We start from the raw sequence: 20,949 nt of genomic DNA on the forward strand, positions 1-20,949 counted from the left end.
ACTTAGTACTTACACATTTCTGTTTCTGTTTTTTTGTTTCATTTGAAATTTTAAACCACAAAAGTCAGCTTGAAGTTTGTTCTGTGCTCTTCATTGTATTTAACATGGCAAAATTAAGTATGGTTATTTTGCTGAATGGTATTAAATTTGATGGCAGAGCTGTTAAGCCCGTAACTTGAATTTGGGCAGAGTGATTTCAAATTGCTGTTCAGTCTTTCAGATTTAGATTTTTATAAGTCACTTATAATTAATGCGAAGGAAAGCACAGCAGGGCCCATGGAATGGCCCAGGAACAACACAAACGGGAGAGGACAGACACAAACAAGGAAGGACAACTGAGCAAGACCTTATGAACCTCAACAAACAAGGAACCATGGAGCCACAAGAAAACCTCACGAATCAAACACGTCCACTCATACACGGAAGAAAGTAACGTAAATACACTGTCTGAGGCGAGATGTTAATAGACGCACGCAAAGATTAGACTGATTGACTGTGCGAGAGGCAGGTGCTTAAGTACGTTATCGAGGATGCTGCTATTGGCCACTGGGACCACATGTTCCACCTTGGCGCCCTCACATCAAACATGGGCCAGGAAGTGCGCGCCACCATGGCTTATGGTACAGTGGCGCCGAGATCTCTAGGGGTCTTCAACATCCATGCTGTCTGGTGCGGATCCAAAATCCCCCCTGAAACTTGTGTGTAGGGGTGGAAACGCCCCGGATGGTGCCAATGTGGGCAGCAGTGGGAAGAAGAGCTGGGCTCATCAATTGCCATTGGCGGGGAGGAAGGGACGCCCAAGGTATCCATGACGGCCGACCTAGAGTCCAGGGCGGGGGATGGAGCTGCTGATCCAATCGGGGATGGGGACAGGGAGGGCCAGTTGCAGGGCCGCGGGGAGACGGAAACTGGGGGCAGCGGCAGCGACTCGAGGACCACGCCCGTACCCGAAGGAGGTAGGAGAGGAGGAGGTGTCAGCGCGAATTCTGCGGGGGCACGCAGGCGGAGCTGGTTATGATGGCAGCGCTCCAACTCCTTCAACGTCTGCACCGACATCACCCACCGCCCATGGGCTGCGACGACTGTGGCGGGCATCCAACCTGCCTTGTGCCTGTTCTTGCGGGCCCACACGGCCGCAGCAGGGGTGTAACGCTGAGAGGGCCAGGAGTGGGGGCGGGAAAGGGTTTGGCATCAGCAAATGGAGCAGGGTCCGCATCTGTCGCCCATGAAGGAGCTCCTCTAGACTACATCCGTCAATTGGCGTAGTGCAATAGGTGCTCAAAAACAGTGTGAGGGCCGATGTGGTGGGAGATGTGTCGACTGCCTTCGTCAACTGTTGTTTAAAAGTGCAGACAAGCCTCTCCGCTGCACCATTGGACGAAGGGTGGAAAGGTGGGCTACGGATATGTTTCATACCATTGGCCTGACAGAAATTGTGGAAGGAGGACGTCATGAAATGGTGGCCATTGTCGGAGACTAATGTGTGTGGCAGGCTCTCAATGGTGAGAACCTGGTCCAGGGCCGTGAGTGTATCCTCCGTGGTGGTGGACACCATGCGGATGACATATGGGTATTTGGAGTAGGTATCAACGATAAGTAACCACATAGACCCCAAAAACGGGCCTGAAAAATTGATATGGATGTGATCCCAGGGCCGGCGAGGCACAGGTCAGGGTGCAAATGACCGAGGGGGGCTTGCCTGGTGACACGCACACACAGGGCACCCACGGACCAGGCGGTCAAGATCGCCATCAATGCTGGGCCAATACACATGCCGACGAGCTGAAACTTTCATACGGGGCAAAACCCAGAACCCACAGTGTAACAAACTGAACACCCGAAGTCGCAATTCGGGAGGGATGACCACCCGATGGGCATCCGACTCCGTGGCCAACAGAAGTACATCATCGACCACAGATAGCCTGTGGGACAGGTGGTGCCAGGGGCTCAAATCGGACTGCATCCGATGAGGAATATAGGAGGGCCACCTGTGGACCCCTTAGCAGAGAACCTGCTGCAAGGTAGGGTCGCGGTAGGTAGCCATGACAATGTGAGCAGCCGTAAGAGGCAGACCGTCCAGCGCATCCCAGCGGGCGGAATCAATGTAAAAGCAGAGGACGCCCTGTTGGTCAAAGGCAGGATCGGGCCTAGTGGGAGACGTGACAAAGCGTCCACGTTAGCATGGTGGGTGGTGGGCTTATACCTGATGGTGTAAGTGTAATTTCGTAAAAATAACACCCAGCACTGGAGAACGTTGAACCGTCTGCACTGGAAAGTGGGAGTGGGGTCTGAAAAGCGTAGCCAAGGGTGTAAGTCCCATCAGGAGGGTGAACTTTGCCCCAAAGAGATAGATGTGAAATTTTTGGACAGCAAACACAATTGCCTGGGCCTCCTTTTCAATCTGGGAGTAGTTCCATTGTGCTGGGGTCAACGTCTTAGATGCGTAAGCAATGGGCTGTTCAGAGCCATCGGCATTCCAATGTGCGAGGATGACACCAATTCCGTATGGCAAGACATCAGCCGTCACAACCAAGGAGCAGTCTGGAAAGAAGGGAGTAAGGCAAGGGGCGGACTTCTGCATCACCTTTAAATGGAGAAAAGCCTGGTCACAGGCAGGAGTCCAATCAAAAGTACCGCTTTGTTTCCCAAGTGATTGAGGGGTTGAGCAACAGAGGCAGCCTGGGGCAAGAACCTTAAGTAATAAGTAACCTTGCCCAAAAACACCTGGAGTTCAGATAAGTCCTTGGGACAAGGAAGGGCCTCAATGGCCGCGACATTGCGACCTGAAGGGCGACTGCCATCCTCGCTAAGCCAGTGGCCTAAGTATTCCTCTTCCAGTTGAAAGAAACACTTGTCCAGGCGACAGTGTAAACCTGCAGATTGCAGAGCGTGAAATAAGGTGCTTGAGGTTTTGCAAATGTTCCTGGCGGGAACACCAGGTGACCAAGATGTCATCCAGATAATTCACGCAGGCAGGGATAGGCTGTGTAAGCTGCTCCAGGAACCGCAGGAAAATGGCCAGCGCCGAAGAGACAACAAAGGGAAGGTGCTTGTACTTGTATAACCCGAAAGGCGTGTTGATAACCATGATGTTCTGGGACTCGTCACCCAAGGGTAACTGGTGGTATGCCATAGCCAGGTTCATCTTGGAAAAGTACTCGCCCTTGGCAAGCTTAGCGAGAAGGTCTTCCTGTCAGGGAATGGGGTAAGCGTCAATGAAGGACTGAGCATTGGCAGTGGTGACAAAGTCCCCACACAGCCGAAGGGACCCATTGGGTTTCCGTATGACCACCAATGGTGTTGCCCAGGCACTGTATCTCACAGGCTCCAGAACGCCAGCAGCCTGGAGCCGATCAAGGTCCTGCTTGACTGCTGGCCTTAAGGCCATAGGCCCAAAAAAAGCGAGGCTGCGCACCCAGCTGAAGTGTGATGTGCGCCTGAAAATCGGAAGCACAGTCGAGATCTGCAGCAAACAACAACGCAAAAGCGGAGTACAGATCGTCCAAGTCCTGAAAAGAAACTGCCGTGGAAACGACCTTAACTTCATCGGAAATTGAAAAGCCAAACAGTTGAAACGCATCCAGGCCAAAAATATTCGAAACCAACGGATGGTCGACGACAAATAGGGTAAGGAGCCGGGGAACACGTTTGTACGTCACCTGGATAACGAACTGCCCACAAAGGGGAATGGAACAGTCTCCATAGGTGACCAAACACCGAGAGGGAGATGGGAACTCAGGAGAGCCCAGGTGGTTATACGTCGCCATATTTATCAGCGACTGTGGCCCAGTGAAAACTGACATCCTCAATGAAAAGGCGGAGTGTGAGGAAAAGCTTCCACGCTGATGGGTCATCCTGTGGGACTACCGATTGCAGAGCATGGACGGAATCTTGAGGTCCAGGAGGGGCAGGACTGGAGCGAGTCAAACGACTACGACAAACTGATCAGATGTGTCCCTCCTTGTTATATAGCATGCACGTTTTCCAGCAGTGGGGACAATCAGTTCAAGAATGTGCGATAAAGCACTGTGGGTAAGATGGAAGTGGGCTGTGCGACCCGCGCCGAGGGACGACCGGAGGCGCCAATGCCATAGAGATGTCGGACAAAGAGGAGTCAAGATGGCACTGGCCTCTGTCGGCAGGACCACGTTGACGTCACGAGGGCGGAACCCGCCAAGACACATCGATCGCTGCCACTTGCGGCTGCGCCATAAGATGCTAATTAGCTGCCTCATCAATTTCAAAGGAGTGTGCAATGCAGAGAATCTCTTCCAAGGAGGGGTTATCGAGTTTCAACATTGCAGTGCGGACCTCAGGATCAGGAACCAGCTGAACCACCACATTCCGGATAAGGGAGTCCACATACAAAGCCTTACACTGCCAAAATCATATCGACGGCTGAGACCCTGCAAGGCCGTGACTGGAATGGTTGCGGGGTTGCTGTGAAGGAAAGCGCAACGGGTCCCACGGAGCGGCCCGCGAACAATACAAGTGGGAGAGGACGGACACAAACAACACAGGACAACCGAGTGAGACCTTAGGAAACACAACAAGCAAGAAACAACGGAGTTGCAAGAAAACCCTCACGAATCAACCACGTCCACTCGTACATGGAACAAAGTAACGTAAATACGCTGTCTGAGGCGAGATGTCAATAGACGCGCGCAAAGATTAGATTGACTGACTGAGCAAGAGGCAGGTGCTTAAACACATTATTGGGGACACCGCTATTGGTCGCTAGGACCATGTGTTCCACCGTGGCGTCCTCACATTAAACGTGAGCCAGGAGGCGCATGCTGCCACAGCTTACGGTGCGATGGTGCAGAGACCTTTAGGGGTCTTCAACGTCCATACCGTCTGGCGCGGATTGAAAAATTTGTATAGTCTACAATTGCTGAGATGGTTACAGATGAAGAAATTGTAATGATGCAGAGGAAACTAGAAACTAGTATTCCTTCATTTATTGATCCTTTTTACACATTTCAGTGAGTCAGTCTGCTTGTACTACATTGCAAATCAACCTTGTAACTATTTAATCCAGTGGTCTTTATCTGAATCAAGTTTCTGATTTTGGGTAATGCTGAAAACTATAAAAATGGATTAATAAATGAATGAATACTGGTTTCTAGTTTTCTCTGCATTACAATTCCTTCACCTGTGACCAGTTCAGCAAATTGCAGATTACACAAATCAATCTAGGTTTGTCCTGTCTTCAGTGACCTCGTCAGTGATGTGATGTTAAGTTTGAATCTCCCATCCTTTTTTAAATATTGTAAAGTTGGTTAGTTTTATATACTGAAAAACGGGAACTTTTTGTTAGTGGATAAAAAATTGCATAAATGCTAAGATTTGATGTGGCATTTGGAATTTGTGATGTATTATCTGGAAAAATGTCAGGAAACTATCTTTTGGTTTGTGGAAAAGAGTACATAGATCATACACAGCCGAGAATAATAGAAACGTACAGTAGACAATCAAGATATTTTTTTATTTGTGTGTCCCTAAACAGTGGACCCAGTTATATAAATCTCTCCATGGTCTGGTTCTTCTCAGCAAATTGTCCTGTGATCACTTGGTCTTGAGCAACCTGTACCTTAGAAACATATATGTAGATCAAACCATCTTTATAGGAAGTGCTTTGTCCAGTACTTGATTAGGTTGATGATGACTCTTATCACATCTCATTGTTATCTCATGGAAACAGGTTCTGTCACAGTAATGTATTTGTATTTGTATGAAACATAATCATGTTACTGTCGAACAGTTATCTAGATGTTAACCTTTTGTTAAGAAGAATAGGTACGCTTTTCAGAATAACAATAGGAAATTGAACAAAAAATCAAAATAAATTTGAGCACTCAAAAATAAAGTGGGCTCTTCGTTTTATAGATGATTTATATATTGTCTCGCATGCGAGAGAGAGAGAGAGAGAGAGAGAGAGAGAGAAGATTGAATACACTTCGCAAATATTGCCGGAAGTTGCCAAAGATTGCTGATGCTAATGACAGCTGCATGAGTGGCTCTTGTAAGCAGCCACGCAGATCTCACGGACCTGCATCCACGTGCACATAATCTGCGAATATGCAGTGTGTGAATGCTCAGTGCACTTCTCTTAACACCAGAGATGGGTGAAATTTATGTGAACAATCAATAATGGGTACTGATAAAAATTATTATTTATTATTCATGAATAACAAATGTTGTTTGGAGTATTATTCACTTCCACAAATAAAATTCCTCATTCATGATCTGTGAATAAAAAATGTTACAAACAATGAATAAATTTGAAATCCAATGATCTTCCTACCATCCCTTGACACTTTCTTGATACAAAAGTTGCCATTGTGCTGCAATATTATGAACTCAAACCCAGGGCTGTACTGAGACCATGGCAAGATTGGCCTCCACCAGGGGCGTGGGCACAGAGGACGTGCAAAAAATCACCACCACCACCCCCCCTCCCCCCCCCCCCCCCCCAAAAAAAAAGAAGAAGAAAAGAAAAGAGAGAGAGAGAGTGAATGTGTGTGTGTGTGTGTGTGTGTGTGTGTGTTGTGTCAGAAATTAGGATGACATATTTGTATGAAAATTGCAATGAAAGAAAGGTGATGTTTAGTTTGACAGGTCTGCTGTCACATGTTTTCATAACAATAACAAATTCTGCATTTTATATTGATATTTTGCGAAAAAGAATGCAGTACAACTGATATTGTAGTGTGTTGTCAGTGTTGATCCTATCTTTGGTATGTTGCAAAGATTGAATTGGTATCAGTTCATGGCAATTTTGTGTGTTGCAGATATTCAATTGATTTCAGTTTGTGGTTTATTTCTATGGGAAAAATGCCACCAGTAGGGCATCGAAACATCGGTCGGCATACACACAACGCAAGCCAACCAATGAGGCCGACGAAGTGCATAGATAGCAGTGTTGGAGGCAAACTGAATAAGAGTTATACAATAAACACTCTCTGTTATACCAGCTATTAGAAGGAACATGCAAAGCTGCACTGTGCCCATTTTTGTTTTCCTTTTCACAGTCAGTTTTAACTGAAAACAGGAAAGTTATGTTTATGGCTGTTTGTAGATTAAAACATGCAAGGTACTGTCAATAAAGCTACTATCCTCACAGATACAGCAGCTGGAAAGGTATCTCTCATACACCAGGGTACTATTGCTTCCAAGCGATACACACATTCATTTTGACTTCTATTTCCGGGAGGAGGAGACGGATAGAGTGAGTGTGGGATAGGAGGTGTACAGTGTGGAGGGGAAAGGTAACGGACAGATATGTGTGTGGGAGGGGGAAAACAAAGGGAGGGGCAGAGGGAGAGGGGTAGAGAAAGGGAAGCAGAAGGAGATTAGGAGGTATATCCAATTCCCATGCATATTTAAAAAGTGTGAAGCATATCCTGGTTCACTACTTTTAATAATAATTATATCTTCCATTCCTGAGAGATAGTGTTCACACAGCCAATCTGGTTTCTGTTACTGGTGGATGCAACTGTTTAGACTGACATGCCCATAAGTGAAATGGTATCACATGAAAAAATCAGCATAAATCTATGGGTGACACAAAATGTACTATTACACAGGAGGATAACACAAGTGAAATAATACACTTTGCTATGAAGTCCCTGTCTAATTGGACTTAAATTTCACCCACAGGATACTGCACCTTTCACTACATTGGGGAATGTGGCACAAACAATATGGGGTGCCATCACATTTTGCTGCTAATATAAGATGATATTTAATGCTACAGTGTAGTGCAAGAGGAATGAGTCGAGCGGAGCCTGTATCTTGAATTCCAAATCCCTTGATCCTTATATGTTTGAGGTCATTTCAAAAGCAAAGCAGGTGGCACATTTGAAGAACTGGAGCATGAATTGAACAGTCGTCTCATGATTTACTAGATTATGGGGGCAGGGGGTAGATGAAAGAATATGTAACTCACTGCAGAAAGTGGTGCCATTTAGCATCCAAACGTAGGATGGTGCATGGAAAACCTAAAGAAGAGGTACAAATTTACAGTAAACTGTAACATGTATCATGCTGAAGCACTATTGTATTTCTTGTTAAGGTAGACCTCATGTGAAATTTGACCCAATTAAATGGGGACTTGATCAAAAAATTTACAACTGGGGTATGTTTGTACTAAACAGAAGAATACTTCTTTTTGATGTCACTGATGCTTCGTTACCACACATTCGCAATTACTTCACAAACAACTTGATGTGGAACCATGCTTACTGGAAGTTACTTGCTTTTGTTATCAAAGACTTTCAGATCTGTCAGTTTCTGCTACTAATTATGATACAGGCAGTATTCATATTTTGCACTGTGGTGCCCCTCACAGATTGGTGACCCAAGCGCATGCTTGTGCCTGTAACTGGCACTGGCTAGAGTGAATGAAACTGATAGAATTACAAGTGAAATGGAGAACAGATCTTACAGATAACACACAATTTCATCTCACTTTATTATCGTGTCGGGAACACCATAAATGAGAGATCTATATCTTATTTTCAGAAATATGTAGCAGATTATGGTGTGAAATATAGCAGAAATATCGATATGGCTGAACTAATTAACAAAGTAGCAGCTCTGAAATTCCATTAGAAAGAGCTGATGAAGGGCAGTGACAGAGTTTCCCTTTTGGATATTTAGATCTTTTTCTCTCATAGTACGGGTTCCGTCAGATCACCGAAATTAAGGACTGTCGGGTGGGGCTAGCATTTGGGTGGGTGACCATCCAGTGTGTCGAGCGCTGTTGGCAAGCGGGGTGCACTCAGCCATGGGGAGGCAAAACTGAGGAGCTACTTGATTGAGAAGTAGCGGCTCTGGTCTTGGAAACTGGGAGAGCGGTGTGCTCCATATCCGCATCCAGTGACGCCTGTGGGCTGAGGATGACACGGTGGCTGCTTGGTACCGTCGGGGCCTTCATGGCCTGTTCGGGTGGAGTTATGCGTTATGAGGTGCATACTGAAACATCAAAATAACTCTGAGGATAACTTGACAATTCCAATGACTACAGCATCTTGTCAATGCAGTTGCAGCAGATTAAAGATGATACTGGGTTATGCATAAGTTCGTAGCATTTTTCCATAAGTTTAATAAACTCAACAGATGTATGTAACAGAGACTTTAGTCATTGATAATATATTCTCCTTCACTATTTACAACAGGCTGCCAAAACTGGTGTAAATTTTCAATTCTGTGACTGTAGAAATCACATGGTTTTGAAGTGAAGAACTCACCTAGCCATGTTCAGAGCACATTTTCATCTGTAAAGGAAGTTCCTTGAAGATTGTTTGATATAGAGTAGAAGAGGTGAAAATCTGAGGGTGCAAGATCAAATGAACAAGGTGAGTGCAGAATGATTTCCCAACTCAACTCCAGGATAGTATTTTTTGTCAGTCTAGCGGAATGCAAGCAGACATTACTGCAGGGTAGCGTCACTTACACAGTCTTCCTTGTTGTATTCTTGGATCGCATTTGCAAGATGTCTTAGTTGTTGACAGTAAATGTCAGAAGTGATCGTTACACATCGGGGAAGCAACATTAATTTTTGTGGATGTGAGCAGGTCTTTGTTCAAGGAGTTGCTGCTTTGTTTCGGCTCAACCAGTCCTTTCTTTTCTTTACTTTATCCAGAAGACACAATTTCTCATCAGCAGTAATGATACCAGGACAGGAATGGTCAGTGTTGTTCACAAGCCAGTTGATGATGAGTAAGCAGAGATGCACATATGGCCCTCTGCTGATTTTTGTGATTTTGGGTCAGAGCATGCTGTACAATACACCTGATTCTTGAACCTTCCCCATTGCGTTCAAATGTTGCACAATGTTGGAATGATCAACAGTTCATCACAGTTGCCAGTTCTCTAGTACACTGATGTGGGACATTGTCGATTAATGCATTAAAAATTATCTTCATCAAATCCTGAAGGTCTTGCTGAACGTGGAGCATCACTAACGTCAAAAAATCCTCCTTAAAATGAGAAAACAATTTTCTGGCTGTGCTCTGTCCAATGGCGTTATCCCATAAATGGCGCAAATGTTTTTGACTGCTTCTGCTGTTGTCGCCTTTCTATTGAACTCAGATGGAAGAATATGACAGAAATGTTCAGCTTTCTTTACTTGTTACTCCATTTTCTTGTGTCCTCAGCTCCACTCACAATCTGAAAATGATAATATGTAATCTCTGATAGCAACAGTGAACAACACATAAAAATTGACAGTTGATAAATAAACCCATAGCAACCAGCGTATCAACATGCAAAACAAAAACGGCACAAACTTATGCACCAACAAATAATAAACTACTGAATGTCAAATATAGATGGAGCAGACTATCAAATCCAGCTGTCTTGTTGGTAGAATATGACACAGCTGACTTCTGTGATCTCATCAATGAGTTTTATTCACCCAGAGCAAGGGAATGGAATGTAAAATTGTAATAAAAGAACTTCTTGGGAAAGAATGTGTTACCGATACTTAACCACAGCCCCTTTTTTTATTTCCGTTTAATAATTTATGCAGTATTAATAACTTTGTAACATATCATCTCCTAACTACCCACATGTGTTAGCCCCATTTCAGTTAGTATCCGCCTTGGTCACTTTCCACGCATAGGGGAAAGAGGGTTTTTGTTTGGCCAAAGATGATGGGCTGAGGTTTTTGTGATGCTACTAAATGGTGGTGGCTGGAGCCTGCATAGCAGGCATAGTTAAAAATTTCAACGTGGTTACACTTTCAGAAAGGGATATTAATGTTGTGCCAGGGGCAGCACCTAAGAGAAGGGCTGTAAGCAGAAATAGGTGAATGGCCAGTGACAGGGTCTACGTTTTGCTCTGGTTTTTACATTGGCTGAAAGGCCTATAATTTAAATGGTTTCATGATGCACAGAGGTGCTCATGGAATTGGAGCAGTTGGTTAGCAGCCCATGATAGTTGGAGAGGACGTGTGCCCTCTGGGGTGGAGTTTGTACTTCGGAACTCGGGGTTTCGTGATCTATCATGGTCAACATGGGCACTGAGTGCAGTATGGAAGACTGAGGTGCTCATGGAATTGGAGCAGTTGGTTAGCAGCCCATGATAGTTTGAGAGCACGTGTGCCCTCTGGGGTGGAGTTTGTACTTCGGAACTCGGGGTTTCGTGATCCATCATGGTCAACATGGGCACTGAGTGCAGTATGGAAGACTGAGAATACCCATAGTGCATTCTTGTGTGCAGGCAGCAGTTTCTGCTGAAGCATTTTCCAGTTGTTTTTCATGAGTTGTGAGGAGAAGTATGTGTGACATTGTGTGGTAAGATAAAAGCTGTGGGGAAGCTAGAAATTTTAGCTAGCTGGAAGTAGTAGTTACATAAAAAGTGACAGACTGGGTTTGGGGTATTCAATACTAATAACATTCATTTGTACCATTGCAAATCGGTGACTGAGGTTTGTTAGTGATCTTTCCCATGTTGATATTGAACTCTGTTCCTGTTTGATTGTTGACAGATTATGAATGGCAATTGCGAATAGCCAGCTGGCGGTGAGTTATTGAACTGTTAGCGGTGAACTTTTACAGCTCAGTGGTCGGCACTTGGAATCTTATCTGAAAATAGCTAGGTAGCAATAAGGTTTTTTAAGTTTTGATTTTGGAGTTGTGAGAAGTTTACCATGCCTCACAGTTCAAAAGGAGGCTGGCATCCCTTATTTAATCTGATTGGATAGTGTGGTTCAGTACACCATTAATCTACATACAGCAGGAGCATTTCCAATTAAGTCTGCGGAACAGCGTGTCACTTCATTGATCTCACACATTGGATATCGCCAAGAGCGCATGGATTATGACGGCAAGTGTGATTTTGTGTGATGCCACAGGACCTTTGAGGATGAATGAGAGGAATGTTTTCATTTATGAAGAGAAAATAAAATCTTTTCTTTATTATACATCATATTAAAATCGATGCACAGTATATAGTAGTGGCATAAGCAATAAGGCATAGTTTTTATTTTATTTTACTTTCAATCTTTTTTAGGAAGCTTATAAAATTTTGTAATTTATTTAATACAGTGATTCATTTAGTTTGTTGTGTGCCATGTTTTCCATCTGTATAGCTCATTTAAGTAATATTCTTCTATAATGTTTACTTTTGATCAGTTCTACCTCATAAATTACAACTTTTTTTGGGGGAGGGGGGGAGGGGGGGAGTGTGTTGACACAGTTCTGCTAAGAGCACAGGACCACCTTGGTACGGCTCTGCTCAAACCCAGTCTCTCTTCCAAAATTTTGCATGAACGCATGTCAGATTGAAAAATTATGCCGTATTCCAATGACAAGCTTACTTAATATTAAAACACTTTTAGATGACTTTGCATGTCCAGCAGGGTGTATGTAGGTTTAATGTCTATTGATGTTAGTAATTAGCAACAGAGTTTTAATTTTGTTCACTCATTTTGTGGCACTACTAACATGGGAGAATTGTGTAATTATATCAACAATGTACCCATATTTGATAGCGTTAGCAGTCTTCATATAGTGGAGAAAGGTGCTGCAGATTAAGAGTTTCTGTCTGTTATGTTCTCATCTTAAGTTAGTTGCATAGAGTATGCCCATGTTTTAGCAGGGGGAGGGGGAAGATAGTGAAAAGCGCAGAGGCAATTGAATTTGGCCATATTGGTAGTGTAACTGCTAAGGCCACTTGCCTGTGAACTATTTTTATGCTGCATTTGTTATGCTGTAAAGCAAGTAATGCTGTGCTTAACCTGAAGTTTGGTTTGAACTCTGCATTGCGCTACTAGACAGAAATCTGGTTTGAAGAACACTGCATTGCGTTACTAGACATTGTGTTTTGTCCTTGACTTCTTCCCGTTCCTGAACCGATTTATAAAGCCAATTAGAATGGGATCTACAGTATGATATGTACTCCGAAATACAGTGCATCTTGGCTTGGCATTATTCCCATTGTTAGAGATTAAGGGAGTGATAAGTAACAGAAAAAATCATTGTGCCAATGGGGGATCGAATGCAGAACCTCTAGCTTTGTAGTTTGGAACTTAACCCACTGAACCACCAAGGCATATTTATTTACAATCCATTAATAAGTTATTCATCAAATAGAAATTTCACTGAGCCAAGAGAACAAACACTTACTAATAGAATTCTGTACAAGAAGTAAACAAAGAATATAGATAGGCATTCCATGTCATTTATTATGTAAGTTACAAACAATTTATTCCTAAATAAATTTATTTGAATAATCTGCTTATTCGAATAATTATACAGATAGAACTTTATTTGAATAACATCAACTTCTGCTTACCACAATCCTTACATTTCCTTTCTCTTTCCGTTCATTGCAATTCAGATTATCAGCTGTAATGGGTCCTATTAGTTCATTTGCTTGATTCACTCACAAAAGAATATGGTGTAGCTGGATTTACATTTTTTTGTTAATTACAAATAAAGTTTACAATTACCGCCTGTTGTCATGCTCCTGAACAGAAATCTATTTCATTTGTTCTGCTCAAAATGTGCCTGTGTCAATGCAATTTTAGCAGTAGACTGAATGTGAACATTATTTTCATCAGTCATCCTTCCATGCAAATTTGCAGTTCCACAGCTAAAACAATAACATTCAGTATTCAATTATTATTTTAATTTTACTTATACATGATCCTACTCAGTCACTGTGGTAACACTTGGTGAATCTTGGGTAGGTCAACAGCTAAAAGGAAATTCTAATGCTAGGTGCATTTGATTGCTTGCTGGGCCTGTTAGTACCACGTTGTTGTGACAAAGCTGTATAGAGTCTGTTGTCTTAGTCATGTGGGCTGCATGGCCGTTGCCCAGCACTCGTTGAGTGGGCATTGGATGTTATCAAGTGAGGGAACTACCAGACGCGTGCTTCCATGTGCGCATGGTTAGCAACTGACAAATGTTACTCACACATATTCCCCACATGGATGCAGTTCACTACAGCTGAAAGTATGAATTAAGCTACCCAGCCAATAACACAATTTAACATAAACATTTGACTATTTGTGGGGCAGTGGGTTGAATAATATTCCTCTTCACAGTTTTTACAAGAGTCTGAAAATTATTTTTGCAGTTGGCCAGAAAGTGATGGAGAATATACTGACCATAATATTCAGTCTGCAAGTCCACATTCTTCTTGTGCTTACTGAAAGAAAATATTACTACCAGCTATTTACTTATTGAGATCAAGAACTATGACTATAAATAAAAGTTTTCTAGCTGGTTAATATATTCAGTAAAAGTTCACATGCACAAACATAATAATCTTCCTGACAATAATAATAATAATAATAATAATAATAATAATAATAATAATAATAAACCCCGTGGAGGCTCGGGAAAAGAATAGGCCTCCGGTATGTTCTGCCAGTCGTAAAAGGCTATGAAAAGAACAAACCACTAATAGGACTAACCCCCCTTTTAGTGTGATTAGTTGGTTCAGGACAGAACTAATGAAGCCTCGAACAAGCGCTGTCATGGTTGGGGACGACACTTGAACCCTATGCCCGTCCACAGTGGTAACGACACTACAAGCCACACGGAAAATGATTTAAATCCAAATAGAAGTGTTTTGCAGGATATGCTTACTGCAACCACTCTAGAAGGAAAACAAAGACCGAGGATGAGATGGTCAGATGAAGTTACCCGACACCTCATGTTCTGTTGCTACCAAGCAACAAACTTATGAACCAACAAAACTGGATACAGATCACAAATATACACAACATTTATTACCACATACCCAGAATTAAAATTTTTAACAGAACAACGACTAGCTGATCAGATCCGTATAGTAGTCAACAATAACAGGATACCCCAGTCAGAATTATAAAACATCAAACAACAAGTACAACAAATACTGGAACAAAATAATGTGCAATCAGATGAAGAAGAAAATACAGTAATGGACTCAAACATCCCAGAGCAAACAAACAAAGAACAACATGCATCAATTAAACAATCAGACGAAAACAAAATCTTAAGACAGCCACCAGAACAAGCACAAATAGAACACGAAGTGACACATATGTTAGATATAGAAGAAAAATTTCAGCTCACATATATTGAATACAAAGACACAAATACAGACGTTAGACCATTCTTGCATAGACCCCCAAATAACCCACAAGTCGAAACAACAATAGCAACTATCAACACAATCATACACAACAAAATAAATGAAAATACAACTAGAGGACAAATACACTCCTGGAAATGGAAAAAAGAACACATTGACACCGATGTGTCAGACCCACCATACTTGCTCCGGACACTGCGAGAGGGCTGTACAAGCAACGATCACACGCACGGCACAGCGGACACACCAGGAACCGCGGTGTTGGCCGTCGAATGGCGCTAGCTGCGCAGCATTTGTGCACCGCCTCCGTCAGTGTCAGCCAGTTTGCCGTGGCATACGGAGCTCCATCGCAGTCTTTAACATTGGTAGCATGCCGCGACAGCGTGGACATGAACCGTATGTGCAGTTGACGGACTTTGAGCGAGGGCGTATAGTGGGCATGCGGGAGGCCGGGTGGACGTACCGCCGAATTGCTCAACACGTGGGGCGTGAGGTCTCCACAGTACATCGATGTTGTCGCCAGTGGTCGGCGGAAGGTGCACGTGCCCGTCGACCTGGGACCGGACCGCAGCGACGCACGGATACACGCCAAGACCGTAGGATCCTACGCAGTGCCGTAGGGGACCGCACTGCCACTTCCCAGCAAATTAGGGACACTGTTGCTCCTGGGGTATCGGCGAGGACCATTCGCAACCGTCTCCATGAAGCTGGGCTACGGTCCCGCACACCGTTAGGCCGTCTTCCGCTCACGCCCCAACATCGTGCAGCCCGCCTCCAGTGGTGTCGCGACAGGCGTGAATGGATGGACGAATGGAGACGTGTCGTCTTCAGCGATGAGAGTCGCTTCTGCCTTGGTGCCAATGATGGTCGTATGCGTGTTTGGCGCCGTGCAGGTGAGCGCCACAATCAGGACTGCATACGACCGAGGCACACAGGGCCAACACCCGGCATCATGGTGTGGGGAGCGATCTCCTACACTGGCCGTACACCACTGGTGATCGTCGAGGGGACACTGAATAGTGCACGGTACATCCAAACCGTCATCGAACCCATCGTTCTACCATTCCTAGACCGGCAAGGGAACTTGCTGTTCCAACAGGACAATGCACGTCCGCATGTATCCCGTGCCACCCAACGTGCTCTAGAAGGTGTAAGTCAACTACCCTGGCCAGCAAGATCTCCGGAACTGTCCCCCATTGAGCATGTTTGGGACTGGATGAAGCGTCGTCTCACGCGGTCTGCACGTCCAGCACGAACGCTGGTCCAGCTGAGGCGCCAGGTGGAAATGGCATGGCAAGCCATTCCACAGGACTACATCCAGCATCTCTACGATCGTCTCCATGGGAGAATAGCAGCCTGCATTGCTGCGAAAGGTGGATATACACTGTACTAGTGCCGACATTGTGCATGCTCTGTTGCCTGTGTCTATGTGCCTGTGGTTCTGTCAGTGTGGTCATGTGATGTATCTGACCCCAGGAATGTGTCAATAAAGTTTCCCCTTCCTGGGACAATGAATTCACGGTGTTCTTATTTCAATTTCCAGGAGTGTATAAGGATGTAGAGGGTTATCTCACTAGGGGTAAGATAGATACTGCCTACAGGAAAATTAAAGAGATCTTTGGAGAACAGAGAACCACTTGTATGAATATCAAGAGTTCAGATGGAAACCCAGTTCTAAGCAAAGAAGGGAAAGCAGAAAGGTGGAGGGCGTATATAGAGGGCCTATACAAGGGCAATGTACTTGAGGACAATATTATGGAAATGGAAGAGGATGTAGATGAAGATGAAATGGGAGATATGATACTGCGTGAAGAGTTTGACAGAGCACTGAAAGACCTGAGTTGAAACAAGGCCCCGGGAGTAGACAACATTCCATTAGAACTACTGACGGCCTTGGGAGAGCCAGTCCTGACAAAACTCTACCATCTGGTGAGCAAGATGTATGAGACAGGCGAAATACCCTCAGACTTCAAGAAGAATATAATAATTCCGATCCCAAAGAAAGCAGGTGCTGACAGATGTGAAAATTATCGAACAATCAGTTTAATAAGTCACGGATACTAAATACTAACGCGTATTCTCTACAGACGAATGGAAAAACTGGTAGAAGCCGACCTCGGGGAAGATCAGTTTGGATTCCGTAGAAATATTGGAACACGTGAGGCAATACTGACCCTACGATTTATCTTAGAAGCTAGATTAAGGGAAGGCAAACCTACGTTTCTAGCATTTGTAGACTTAGAGAAAGCTTTTGACAATGTTGACTGGAATACTCTCTCTCAAATTCTGAAGGTGGCAGGGGTAAAATACAGGGAGCAAAAGGCTATTTACAATTTGTACAGAAACCAGATGGCAGTTATAAGAGTTGAGGGGCATGAAAGGGAAGAAGTGGTTGGGAAGGGAGTGAGACAGGGTTGTAGCCTATCCCCGATGTTATTCAATCTGTATATTGAGCAAGCAGTGAAGGAAACAAAAGAAAAATTCGGAGTAGGTATTAAAATCCAAGGAGAAGAAATAAAAACTTTGAGGTTTGCCGATGACATTGTAATTCTGTCAGAGACAGCAAAGGACTTGGAAGAGCAGTTGAACAGAATGGACAGTGTCTTGAAAGGAGGGTATAAGATGAACATCAATAAAAGCAAAACAAGGATAATTGAATGTAGTCGAATTAAGTCGGGTGATGCTCAGGGAATTAGATTAGGAAATGAGACACTTAAAATAGTAAAGGAGTTTTGCTATTTGGGGAGCAAAATAACTGATGATGGTCGAAGTAGAGAGGATATAAAATGTAGACTGGCAATGGCAAGGAAAGCGTTTCTGAAGAAGAGAAATTTGTTAACATCGAGTATTGATTTAAGTGTTAGGAAGTCGTTTCTGAAAGTATTTGTATGGAGCATAGCCATGTATGGAAGTGAAACAGGGACGATAACTAGTTTGGAGAAGAAGAGAATAGAAGCTTTCGAAATGTGGTGCTACAGAAGAATGCTGAAGATTAGATGGGTGGATCATATAACTAATGAGGAGGTATTGAATAGGATTGGGGAGAAGAGGAGCTTGTGGCACAACTTAACTAGAAGAAGGGATCGGTTGGTAGGACATGTTCTGAGGCATCAAGGGATCACCAATTTAGTATTGGAGGGCAGCGTGGAGGGTAAAAATCATAGAGGGAGACCAAGAGATGAATACGCTAAACAGATTCAGAATGATGTAGGTTGCAGTAGGTAATGGGAGATGAAGAAGCTTGCACAGGATAGAGTAGCATGGAGAGCTGCATCAAACCAGTCTCAGGACTGAAGACCACAACAACAACAACAACAACAACAACAACAACAACTATGGAAGAGTTACAACTACTGGTTTATATAGGAGCACTCACTACACTAAATATACACATTAGGCAGAAATCAGAACCCATGGCAACACAGGCTACATATCGGAAGAGAAAAACTGAGAAAAGACATCGGACAGCTAACACAATTTATAAGAAATGAAATATCAGAAAAAAACGAAAAAGGTAGGGTAAAATCTCACAACAAGAAGCGATAGAGCAATTAGATGAAAAGAAGCAGAAATTACTAGCATTGGCCAAACGACTTAGAAGATACAAAAAAAAAGAGTGAAAATATAAGGAAACAATGCACAAATAGGCCAAGAAAAAAAATACAAAAAAACAGTAGGAAACTACCCGGCTCACAAAAGGACAAACAGAAATGGAGAAAGATTAATAGAACTATGCAAGGGTCATAACTTAAAATTAATGTCTACAAATTTCAAAAAACCTCCTAAGAAACAGAAAACATGGAAATCACCAAACACAAGTATTGGAGAGTTCCAGATAGATCACATAGCCATCACACACTATAATCAAAAAGAAATAATGAATGTGAGAGTTCGGAAAGGGGCAAACATTGTAACTGACCACTACTTATCGACAATCAAATTAAATTTCATACCACAAAGAAAGAAACAAATACAAAACAGGAAAACTCAAAAGATAGACGCAAACATCTCGAAAGAGAAAAGAGAAGAATTCTGTCAAAACATAGTCATATGTTCGGATAAATGGGAAGATATAAAAGAAGGAATGATAAGATCTGCTCAAGAAGTCGCAAAAATGAAAAAGAGAAAGAAACACGAATGGTGGGATGAGATATGTGAGGAAGCAATAGAACAAAGGATGAACGCATGGAAGAAATGGCACTCAACCAAAAGTGATAAGGACTACCTGGAGTTCAAACAGCAAAGATCTTCTACTGCAAAACTCATTAGATCAGTAAAAAGACTATTTGAAAAGAACCAACTTATACAAATGGATAAAGATTTTAAGGGAAACAATAACAGATCCTTTTACAGCACATTCAGACAGAAACTACAAAAATATGTAGCACCAAATCTGTGTTTTAAAGATACCAGTGGAAAACTGGCAATGAATAATGAAGAAAATTGTGAAATATTAGCAAAATATTTTGAACAACTCCTCAACTGTCAGGAACCTATTGAAAAATTACCAGCCAACACCCCAAACACAGTAAACAATAATTCTGAACCCCCATGCCTCATAGAAATCAGAGAAATCATTAAAAACCTTAAGAACAATAAAGCACCAGGGGAAGACATGATAATTGCAGAAATGTGGAAAAGTGTGGATAATACAACTCAAGAAAAACTACTGGGAATAATCAATGAGATTTGGAGAACGGAACATATACCGGAAGAATGGAAAACTGCATTAATCCACCCCATCTTCAAGAAAGGGGATAAAACCGATGCAAATAACTACAGAGGGATATCTTTACTTCCGGTAACGTATAAAATTCTATCTAAGGCCCTACAAAACAGATTGGAGAAACAACTTGATCAAGAAATTGGTGAATACCAAGCAGGCTTTAGGAAGGGAAGATCTTGTGTGGAGCAAATTTTAAACTTGAAGTTAATTATTAAATATAGATGATTAAGAGGAAAAGACATCTTTATCACGTTTGTTGACTTCAAGAAGGCGTACGACTCCGTTGACAGAACAACCTTGGTTAACATCCTTAGGGAGTTTGGAGCAGACAAGAAAACAGTCGCAATCGTCAAAGAAACACTTACGGATACCTATGCAAAAGTAAAGTTCCGTGGTGAGGTATCCAGACCATTCAAAATCAGAACAGGATTAAGACAAGGAGATGGGTTGTCACCTACCCTATTCAACTGTGTGTTAGAAAAAGTTATTAGAGAGTGGAGGAAGAAAACGACTGAAGAAGGAATACAAAAAATCAGATTAGGAAGAATAAAGGATGGAGTAGAAGTAGATTGCCTCGCTTTTGCTGATGACTTAGCGATTCTGGCAGGAAGTTTGGAAGAACCAGTCAAACAGATCAATATTCTGAATGAAACAGCAGAAAAAGCAGGACTGAAAATCTCCTTTGAAAAGACAGAGTACCTAACCAATGTAAAAGAGGCACCGAACAAGATGATTACAAAGTATGGCCAGATAAAGAAGGTTTCTAATTTCAAATATTTAGGGGAAATCATCCAGTCCAATGCTTCAGATAAAGAAGGAAATAAAACAAGAACAAGAAAAATGGAAATGGCATTCCAGCTAACAAAGAATGTGTACAACAAGAAGTCAGTATCAATTAACGCAAAAATAAGGCACTACAACACTGTGATTAAGCCAGAGTGTCTGTATGCATCTGAATGTTTAGCAATGAACACTAACAAGGAAATGGAAGCTATAGCAAAAAAGGAGCGAAAAATCATTAGAAGAGTACTTGGGCCGAGGTTTGAGAATGGGACTTGGAAGCTTAGAAGTAATAGAGAAGTGTATGACAAAACTGAGAAAGTGGGAGATACTATGAGGAAGAG

At 42.9% G+C, this 20,949-nt stretch overlaps 1 protein-coding gene across 3 annotated transcripts in view; it reads left to right on the forward strand.

Annotated features, from left to right (window-relative positions):
- Nucleotides 1-20,949, forward strand: part of LOC124802488 (integrator complex subunit 8) — a 195,740-nt gene that overhangs the window by 127,489 nt on the left and 47,302 nt on the right. The window lies entirely within an intron of this gene.

Source organism: Schistocerca piceifrons, chromosome 6 (assembly GCF_021461385.2).
Source record: "Schistocerca piceifrons isolate TAMUIC-IGC-003096 chromosome 6, iqSchPice1.1, whole genome shotgun sequence".
In the NCBI taxonomy this organism is placed as follows: Eukaryota; Metazoa; Arthropoda; class Insecta; order Orthoptera; family Acrididae; genus Schistocerca; species Schistocerca piceifrons.